The sequence below is a fragment of the Desmodus rotundus genome, chromosome 12, assembly GCF_022682495.2.
Source record: "Desmodus rotundus isolate HL8 chromosome 12, HLdesRot8A.1, whole genome shotgun sequence".
Lineage (NCBI taxonomy): Eukaryota > Metazoa > Chordata > Mammalia > Chiroptera > Phyllostomidae > Desmodus > Desmodus rotundus.
The window spans coordinates 38230939-38240173 of NC_071398.1; positions in this window are offsets into that span (position 1 = coordinate 38230939).

The following is a 9235-nucleotide window of genomic DNA, read 5'->3' on the forward strand; positions in this document are numbered from 1 at the left end:
GCACCTTCTGAGTGCCAGGCCCTGCACTGGGTAATGCTGGGGACACAGGAGGGATGAAGACAGACCTGATACCTGCCTTCATGAAGCTCCCAGGCAATTAATAGGTAAGTACCCAAACCCCGGTTTCATTCTGACCGTGATAAACATAATGGGAAGTGTGCGAGGAGGGTCACGGGGGGCCTGACCTGGTTCTGAGTGGAGGGAGCATCCAGAAAATAACCCAAATATGGTTAGAGAACATGATCGGGGCAAGCAGCCATGAACAGATTAAATGTCCCCCTGCAGGGGAGGGGCCTGCCAAGCAACACTGGCCTGTCCACAGTCAGTGAGAAGGATCATTTTCAGGCTTCAGAGCAATGGGGTAAGCGCCTGGAGGATAGGGTTCCCAGAAGCCAGCCAGGGACAGAGCCAGGTGATGGTATCACACACATCATGCACAGCTCTGTCTGCATTTGGAAAAGGAGCAGGCGGAGAGCAGAGGGCTAGGAAGGGAGTCAATTTGCCAGCAAAGGGAGGACTCGGGGCAAGCAACTGTAGGTTCCATTTTCTTTAAAGAAAATATCTTTTAATAAAACGTATGTGGAGTTGCATGAAAATATTTGAGCAGGGGAGAAAAATGTGCAGGACATGGATGGAACGAGCATGACCACATGCTGGTGACTGTTGGAACTAGGTGACGGGGACATGGGACTTCGTTAGACATTTCTCTCTGCTTTTGAAGTTTTCCCTTAAAAAAAAAAAAAGAAAAATTTTGAAGTTTTTCTTTACAAATAATTGGGGGTGCCGACAAAAGATTTGTAGTAGCTGGAAAAGTAGTCAGTCCTTCTTCCAAAAAGAAGAAACTGCCATGTCAGAAAGGTGAACATCTTAAAGAAAGGAATCCAGTCCCAGTCAGTGGAACCAACCGGTCCTCGCGCTGCTGCGCCCCAGCTGTGGAACCCGAAGCACTTGACTGAAACTCTAAATGCCCCTCACTGAAACAGTGGAAGAAGAGCAGTAGCTCTCTGAATTAGTGAATTAATCCATGGAAGGGACTTAGAACGGGCCTAGCGTGAGGAAGGTACCGGTAAATGCTGGCAGTTGTCACTGAAGCACATGCCAGCCAGGTTTAAAACCACAAAATGCCTCGAAGGAGCTGTACTCACCAACTCAATGTCCCCATAGTCACTGATACCACAGCAGTCTCCCCCTGCCGTAGAGTTTAGTAACCTTCCTCCACACACACCAAATCCTTTCATACATCTGGTTGTCCCAAATGCTAGTAAGACACCACTTAGACAAATTACATAAGTCACATTTACAATGATAATTGTGAAAATCCATGGTTGAAAATTCCCTCTGTTGATGTGACTCAAAAGGAAGCTTACAAGCGCTCCTTCAAAGTGCGTTCTGGCAGTTTTACCTCCCGGCACTTTGTCCCAGTGTGCAGAGAAATACACCTCTATGCTCTCCTTGCTGCTATAGAAATTTTTAAAGTAATAAAATGATTCCTACAAGTTTTTTTCTCTTAAACTCAAACACAATGTGATTTTTTTTCTTATTTAAATTTTTCTCTCTCAACAGCTATGGTGTTATGTTAGTATTCAATGAAAACATGTTTGTTGCAAAAACTGTTTTAAAGTAAAGCCCCACCCCCCTCCCACTTCCAACACTCGGCAATAACCACTGGTGACACTGTATTCAGCATCCTTACAGATGACAGATGATGACTGGGACTGTTTCAAAATAATATGAGCGGGAAGAAAGTGGAGGTGGGGCACGGATGGAGGGCTGGCTTGGGTGAAGATTGTTGGGGCTGGGTGAAGATCTAGGTACCGGCCCAGGTGAGCGCATTGGCCACATTCAAAGAAACAGAAGTTCGGTGTCTCTGGAGCTCAGGCAGTTGGGGAGATGGGCTGAGGTGATGGTCAGGGGCCAGGTCACGCCAACCAAGCCTTCAGTCCTAGGAGAAGGCTTTAGGACCTTATTCTAAGGACACTGGAGAAACATGGAAAGCCTGAAGGAAGAAAGCCTAAAGCAGGAGGACATGATCAGATTTGTGCTTCACAAATGTCCCTCTCCCTGCCAGGTGGGGTGGGTTAAAGGAAGAGATGGGAGGCCAGAGGCCCAGGAGGAGGCCAGGAAGAAACAAGGTGAGAGAGGACAGGGTTGGACCAAGGCAGGGCCATGAAGGTCAGTAGGGGGTAGATGGGAGACATCTAGGAGTCCCAGTGGACAAGCTGTGGAGGTTGACAGGGTGGGCTGGGGCTGGGGAAGGAGGCATCAAAGATGAATCCCAGTGCTATCTGAGAGCCTGGGGCAACCCCTGAGATAGAGATGGAGAGGAACAGGTTTGCAATTTGGGACACAGTGTGGGCTAGGGACCCAGGGATTACCCAAGGCTGGGGGAGGGGGTGGAGGGTGGTAGCCTTCATGAGGCTTCAGGACCCCAGTCGGGGGCCCAGGGCAGAGTAGGCTCATCAGCACAGAGACAGCAAACAAACCATAAAAGAGGATAAACGGCCCACGGTGGGGGGTGGGGGGAGCTAAGTCTCCCCACCCCCTCATTTAAAGGATCACTGGAAACAGGAACTTCTTGCAAAGAGGCAAGACAAGAGTTAAATTGGGGGCAGCAGCATCAGAGAAACCAAAGGGCAAGGGTTTTATTTTTAGAAGGGAATGGCCAACACTGGTAATTTTTGCCAAAATGATCAAGATGAGCCCTAAAAAGTGCCCACTGAGCCAGGTTTCTCACTTTGAGAGAAGGAACTTATAAAGAAAGCAAGGGGGGAAGGTGAGAAGGAACCTCCTGGGGCTGGGTTAGTTAGAAAAATCAGTACGGACACAAATTTCTGTATCTATATGCACACACACACACACACAAATGCAGGTATGTGTGCATACCTGGGTTTGTACACATACGTACATTTCCTAGCTCTGTCAGCCGAGAAGGACCAGAAACAGTGGACACCCCAGTAGCAATGAACACACTCAGTGCCCAGAGCTTGGTTTCTAATACCTTTCTCTAACAAAAGGAACCAGGGCTCTCTGGAGAAATGGCTGATTCCAGGGCTGGGTCAGGGAAAATGCCAGATAAGCCTGGAGCATCTTATAATGCCAGGGAGTGAGGAGATGCTCAAGAAAAACTAAAAAACAGAAGCAAACACCATATTTTGCCGTGTATAATGTATACCTTTTTGTCCAAATTTTTGAGGAAAAAGGATGCGCATTATACGTGGGTATAATGACTACATACCATGGATATAATAATCCCATGTATAATGCGTACAAAAATGTGGGTGTGTGTTACACGTGGGAACACATTATACGTGGCACAATATGGTAACACAAGAACCCAAATGGGAATAATTGGAGTGAAAAAATCACGATAATACTGGATTACACCCCTGAAATAAAATAGCCATGAGTTCATATTGACATAAACTAGTGATTATTCAAATAAAATAAATGGGTAGAAGAGACAAAAAATCTTACAGAAGAATACCAAATAATAAATACAGAATAAATGAGGGAAGTTGAAAATCAACTCTAGACCACCACAGGAAGAAACGTTGCAGGCGAGACACATGATGGATGTTAAAACTTGTGGGTGGCACTCTGAGGAGAAACAGGACATCTCACAGCCTCAAAGTACCTTTCCATATTTATTAACTACTGTGGTGATTTTCACATGTGAAGACAAATTCTTTGATATTTTTCCCTATAGGAACTGGAGCTTAATTCTCCTCCCTTTGTATGTGGGCTGGATTTTGTGACTTGCTTCTAACAGAGTGAGGGAAGGGAAAAACAACATTAGAGCTGAGAAACCTGGTAGACACCACCTTAATGTAGAGATCCAGGTTAGTATCACCTGAGTGGGATTCTTCCCCAAACCTACAATCCCAGCCTAACCATGAGAAAAATATTAGACAGACCCAGACTGAGCGGCATTCTACAAAATACCTGACCAGTACGCCTCAAAACTGTCAACGTCATGAAAAACAAGGAAAGACCAGAAACTGTCACAGACTGGAGACCAAGGAGACATGACGTTAAATGCAACATGGTGCCCTGGGCCGGACCCTGGAACAGAAAAAGAACATTAGTGGAAAGACGGGTAGAATGGGGATAAAGTCTGGAGGTTGGTTAGAATACGAATTAACATTAATTTCCTACTTTTGAAAAATGTACCATAAACATGTAAGATGTTAACTTTAGGGGAAGCTGGGTGTAGGCTATATAGGAAGTCTCTTGTACTGTCTTTGCAACTTTGTTGTAAATCTAAAATTATTAAATAAAATTTTTTTTAAGAATCTGCTGGCCTGGCTTCAAGTAGTCACCTGCCGAGTCCCTAACTCCCTACACCTGACACTTCAGGTCACACTTCACACGTTCCCCACTCCAGAAGTCCTTCCTGATACCTGCCCCCAATACACCAACTGTCAGGCACACTTGGTGACTGTGTGAGGTGCCCAGGCCACAGCCCTTCCCAGCAGACAGACGTCTCTGCAGGACCACCTGCAGGGCTCCAGCTACAGCCCGTGGAGCTGAGCTCAACACCCAGCCCAGCAACCCAGCTCCTGTCTGGGGAATCTGGAATGTGGACAGAGGAGCTGTGGGGCACTGTACTGGAAGGTTGCATGGAGTCGGGGCATGAGTGACCCAGGACCAGCCCGGCTGCTTGCAAACAGAGGAAGCAGCACATGTGGAGAGGCAAGACCACAATGTCCAGGGGGAGGAGGAAAGCAGAGCCGCTGTCCCCAGTTCTCACTCCTGTTCGCATGAGGCCCTGGTCCATTTCTTTCTGTCATCACCGACAACCCATTCTTTGCCGGTTCCACCTTCAGAATGTATCCAGACACCTGCTCACTACTGCCCCTGCCTGCGTCCATGCCACATTCATCTCTCACCTAGATTATGGTGCACCCTCCTCATGGGCCTCCCTGCCCATGCTCCCAGGCCTCCGTTTCCATCTGTACTTCTGGCCTCAGTGATCTCACCCTGGGCCTTCATCCCACCGAAATGCAAACGACTCCCCAATTTATATCTCCAGCCAGATCTCAGCCCTGAATGCCAGACTCCCATACCCCCCTGCTTGCTCAGCAAGTTCACTGGGATGCTTCACATGTCCACATGTACAGCTTCTCCTAGTCTTTCCCACATAGTTACTGGCCCTCCCTCCTTCTGCTCGGGCTAAAACCCTTAAGAGTTGTTGACTCCTTTTTCTTGCCCCACACGTATACCCCAAATCCTGCCCACTCTTCCTCCAATTATATCCGAAATCCGACCTCATCTCCCTGCTTCCACTTCTACTGCTGAGGCCAAGCCCCACTGTCTCTGGCTGGATTAGTGCAGTAGCCTCCTCACTGGAGTCCTGCTTCCGCCCTGGTGTCCACAGGGTGGCCAGAGGAATCCCATTGACCTGTTACATCACATCGCTCTTCACAGAAAATGCTCTGATACTTTTCCATTCACCGAGAACCAAATTCAGGTCCTCACCACAGCCCCTCCAGGCCTGCCTGCCCAACTAATCACAATTACCATCCCTGCCATACAGCAAGTATGGGTCACCCTTGAACAACATGGGGGTTAAGGGTGCCAACCGCCCTCAGTCGAAAACCTGCATGCTATCACACCTGGCCCCCTGCAGACGCGGAGCCCCAGCTGCGGAGGCGACCCTTGAACAGCTTGGATTTGAACTGTGTGGGTCAACTGGAAAAACTGCACATAAGCGCACCTGCACAGCTCAAACCCACACTGTACAAGGGCTGCCTGCACAGACACTGTGCTCCTCACAGCAACCCCGTCAGGGAGGGGTTGTCACAACCTCCATTTTGCTGTGAAGAAACTGGAACCTCGAAGAGGTGAAATGACTTATCTAAAATCATACCAGGAGTGAGAGAATGATGCTTTTACTCATCTTACACCACTTCTCTAACAATTATGGAAGTTTTAATGGTGAACTTGTTGCTAATTAAAACAGCTATCACATAGCGCTTACTATGTGCCAGCTATCTTGCTAATACTTCATTAACTCCTCTGTGCCCTTGTTTCCTCATCTGCATAATGGGATTAATAATATATTACCACACAGTATAACTGTGAGGATTAAATAAACTAATACACTAAAAATGTTAAGATCTCAAAAAATATTAGCTTGTTTCAGTAAGCTCTTGCTAGGTAACAAATCATCCCAAAACACAGTGGCTTAAAATAGCAACCATTTATTTGCTCACGATTCTGTAATTTCAGCAAGGCTGAGAGGGTGAGGTGAGTCAGGATGGCTCACCTCCACTCCACAGGGTGACAGCGGGGGGCTGGCCTAGATGGCATCACTCATGTCTGGCACATGAGCTGAAACAGTGAAACAGCTAGAGGACGGCTGGCCCTCTTTCCACACCTCTCTCCAGCAGGGGAGCTGGGTGTCTTTATACAGAAGCCCAGAGCTCCAAGAGAGTGAAAGCACAAGCTGCCAGGCCTCTTAAAGCCCAGCCCCCGCCCCCTTCCCTACAGCACAGCATCACTTCCACTGCATTCCATTGGTCAAAACAAGTCACAGGTCAGCCCACGTGAAAAGGGAGGAGACTTCACCTCCTGACTGGAGAAACAGTGAAGAATGTGTGGCCTTCATTAGCAGCAGCTATTTTAATCTCACAGTAACAGCCTTATCACGGATCTCTACTTCAGTCCTTCATCCCCCGCAGTCGATTCCCTACACAGCAGCATAACTGACCATGCCTCCTTCCACTGTTTAATCTTTTTTAATTGCTTTTAGAGAGAGGGAGGAAGGGGAGAGATAGAGGAGAAAAAACATCAATTTGTTGTTCCACTTAGTTATGCATTCACTGGTTGATTCTTTTATGTGCCCTGATCGGGGTCCAACCCGCAACCTTGGCACATGGGGTGATGCTCTAACCAACTGAGCTACCCAGCCAGGGCTCCTTCCACAGTTTAAAATTCTAGTTTCCCACCACACATGGGGCACGCACCCCTTAAGGATCTACAGGGTCTGACCTCTTGCTCTCTCTCGTCCTCTAGGTTCCATCAAACACACACACACACACACACACACACACACACACACACACACCATTTAGTGGAGGTAATGGCTACTCCTTCATTACCTCAAACCTCACTTCCAGATTAGATTTCCTGTCAAATGCTCTCACAGCACTTCCTACCTTTCTCTGTCATTTTTTATTTGTGTGATGAGTTGATGTCAGTGGAACTCCCGCCCCTGAGACTGTGAGCAATTCGGAGGCAGGAAAACTATTATGTTCTCTGCTGTGTTCCCAATGCTGAGCACAAAGCTGAGGTGAGATGAAAACACTTGCTGAATGTCTGAGACCTCAGACAACATTAAGGCAGGACCTTAAAGTTCTGGGGAAAGGGGACTGACAAGTGTCTAGGATGCTGGCGTCAGGATCTGTGCTCTGAAATCATCCGCCCGCCCATTCATCTAGTAAAGAATCGCTGAATCCCTACTGTCTGCTAAGAACTCTTCTAAGTGTTAGAGACAAAGCACGAAGTAGACAAAAACTCCTGCCCTCATGAGCGTGTGGTCTGATGGGGGTGGGGGCGCGGGGGAGAGCGGCCAACAAGATAGATAAATTACATAGTGTGTTAAATAGTGATGATTAACGCTAAGGAAAAGTTCAAGGGACGTTAACCTATGAATGTTCACGGTACAGTTCTAGAAGGGAGGTCAGGGAAGATCTCAGGGAGAAGGTGACTTCTAAATAAAGACCTAAAGGAGGTGAGAGTAGCCTTGACTATCCCGGGAGATGTCCCAGGTAAAGAGAACAGCACGTACAAGGGCTCTGAGGCCAGTGTGGCTGGAGCAGAGTGAGCAAGGAGAGATGAGTAGATGACGTCAGACCAGTAACATCAATAGGTCACGCAGGGCCTTGCAGATCATGGAGAAAACTTTGGCATTTACTCTGTGTGAGATGGAGGCACAGGGGCTACTGAGCAGGGGAAGGATGTGACCTGAGGTAGGTGGTCACGGCGTCCCTCTGGCTGTGTGTGAGAAGCAGACTGTGGGGAGCTGGGAGTCCATTGAGGAGGTTGCCATGACAATCTGGGCAGGCGACGAGACTGGACAGGACTAGCGTGACGGCAGAGGAGGAGGAAGAAATGGTCAGGTTCTGGATATACTTTGAAGAACTTACTGGTGGACCACACATGGATGTAAGACAAAAGGGAAACTCAAGAGAAACTCTGAAGCTTGTGGTCTGAGCAACTACAAGGGTGGACGTGGCATTTACTGAGAAGAACCTGGGAAGAACAAGTTTGGGGGGAAACAGGAGTTCAATCTGGCCAAGAGTACTTCTAAGATATCTGTAGATATCCAAGAGGAGAGAGCATGTAGACACTCAGTCACCGGGTCCCAGGAGACGGTCTGGGCTGGAAACAGACATTTCAGATACACAGTTCCATGCTTACCCACTCCGAATTCCTTACAGAACCCACACGATGTGGCTCCTGCTGATGACTCAAGGCGCACCCTTCACCTGGCTAAGTCAATGGTTCGTGTTCGTTCTCTCTCTCTCTCTCTCTCTCTCTCTCACACACACACACACACACACACACACACACACAGACCCGAGCCTCTACTTCCCAGTTGAGTGACCTTGGGCAAGTAATTTTCTCTGTCCTCAATAACCTCATTTGCAAAAGGGAGATCATGATAGTACTGGCCTCCTAGGACTATTTGTTCAAACAAGCAATTTTTTTTTTAAATGAAGCATCTGAAATATGCCAGCTGCTGTCCTTACATGCTGGCGATATTCTTTTCCCGTCCCTCTCTGCAGTCTGTAGGCCATACATAAAGCCTGTCGACTCAACCTGCTGGACTCTCTCCAACCCACACCCTTCCTCCCCTCCCAACCAATACCCTTTCCCTGGTTCATCCCCGGCATTTCATGCTTAGGACCCTGCCATAGAGGCCACCCTGGGCTCCCAGGCTCAAGTCTCTTTTTCATCTATTGCCAGATGGCAGAAAATCGGGTCTTTCCTCTGAGACATCCTCTTGTGGCTCCTCACTGCCCTCAGGACAAAGCCCCAAATCCCTAAATAGCCAACAAAATCTTCCACAACCTAATTCATACAGAACTTTCAGTAAGATCCCCACCAACACCATATCGCCTGGCTGTCTCTCATGGCTGCCTTTGAGCAAGCCATTCCACCGCACCTAGAACCTGCCGTCTCAGGCAGCTCCTCCTCCGCCCGCAGAAGCTTCCCAACCTGTGCCTCA